Source organism: Sinocyclocheilus rhinocerous, unplaced genomic scaffold (genome assembly GCF_001515625.1).
Source record: "Sinocyclocheilus rhinocerous isolate Xijiao unplaced genomic scaffold, SAMN03320098_v1.1 scaffold1625, whole genome shotgun sequence".
NCBI classification, from domain to species: Eukaryota; Metazoa; Chordata; class Actinopteri; order Cypriniformes; family Cyprinidae; genus Sinocyclocheilus; species Sinocyclocheilus rhinocerous.
This window is the reverse complement of record NW_015655987.1, coordinates 162,534-164,136: the sequence shown is the minus strand read 5'-3', so window position 1 is coordinate 164,136 and position 1,603 is coordinate 162,534.

Genomic DNA, 1,603 nt, shown 5'->3' with positions numbered 1-1,603 from the left:
AACGGCTGTTTGGTCCCCTACACCCTTCAACCCTTCGAAGCTCTCACTCCGGCAGGTAAACCCTTTGAAGGGATTAGGGCATAGGGATAAGCCCCTCCGAATGGAACGCAGGGCTTAGTCAGGATAGCGCGCCATATTTAATTTTTGGCAGGAATGAAAACGAGGCTGTGAGGGATAGAAGTGCCTTTAGTGATTGCACTGTTGTTCTTTACGGATAAAAAAAAACTTTCAGTCGACAAACACTCCAAAACAACAAATAAATAAATAAATTTTGAAAGTTGTGAGTTGTGAAAATGATGTGATTTAAGACCTTTATAGAGTGCTTGCCATTGTAAAGACTGTAAGTCTAACACTCACAGCCTCGCTTTCATCTGTGATAGATTCATTATGGCGTCCAACCTGATAAAGTGGTTTGAAATGACAGGATTTCACAGAGCAATGGCAATGGTAAACATGACCCTGTTCAAACCTGACATGCGAAATCTAACTTAATCTCATTAACTATGAAAAAATGAAATGAAATCACATCAACATGAATCACTGAGAAATACAAAATTACACATACTGTCTTTCACATTGTTTTAGCATTTCAAACCGCTTTGATATTTTATCCAAATGCAACAGCATTTTCAAGTGATTTAAGACTTTTTAAGACCTCTGAGTGATTAGTGCCAAATCTCAGGCTGTACAGATGAAGCGCGTCTAAAAGCCATCTTGCATGTTCAAATTCAGACTGTTAGAGGTCAAAACTCAACAAGGAGAGGACGAGCCCCTCAGGAGGGCCGTAGAGGTCAATCAAATCATCTTTACTAACAGTGCGCTAAAGAGATCTGTATTCTCTAGAAATTCCTTCTTATGAAGAGGTTAAAGGTTCAACTATTTTCGGTGTGCATTCAAAATAAAAATCTAGACCACATTAACAACACCGCATCTGTTAAGATCATCTGTAGGACGACGCCACTTGAAATGTACCTTCTCATACACAAAATATCAGAAGGCATTTGAGTAATGCCACATACTGCATGTGAATGCTTACACGCCAGCGCCACACAGTGGTCATCTGAGGAATGGCCACAATTCTAGTTTAAAGACTCACCATCTTATCAGTGAAAATTATTTTGGGACATATTTTGGCATTATTTAACTAAATCTGAATACACCCTGTGTGACCTACAACAGCCCTAAAAAAACTTTTACTCTCCATTTAGAAACCTTTTAACTTGGCTTAAAATTAAAAAAATATTTCCCCAATATTAAGCAACAAAACTGTTTTCAACATTGACCATATTTAGATATGTTTCTTGAACAGCAAATCAGCATATTAGAATGTTTTCTGAAGAATCATGTGACACTGAAGACTGGAGTAATGATGCTGAAAATTCAGCTTTGCATCACAGGAATAAACTATATTTCAAAACATATTCAAATTGAAAACAGTTATTTTAAATGGTAATAATATTTCATAATATAAGAGTTTTTGCTGTATTTTTTATCAAATAAATCCAGCCTTTGTGAGCATAAGAGACTTCTTTCGAAGACATAAAAATGTTAATAAATGTGAGCCTGGAGCACAAAACCAGTCTCAAGTCGCTGGGGTATATTT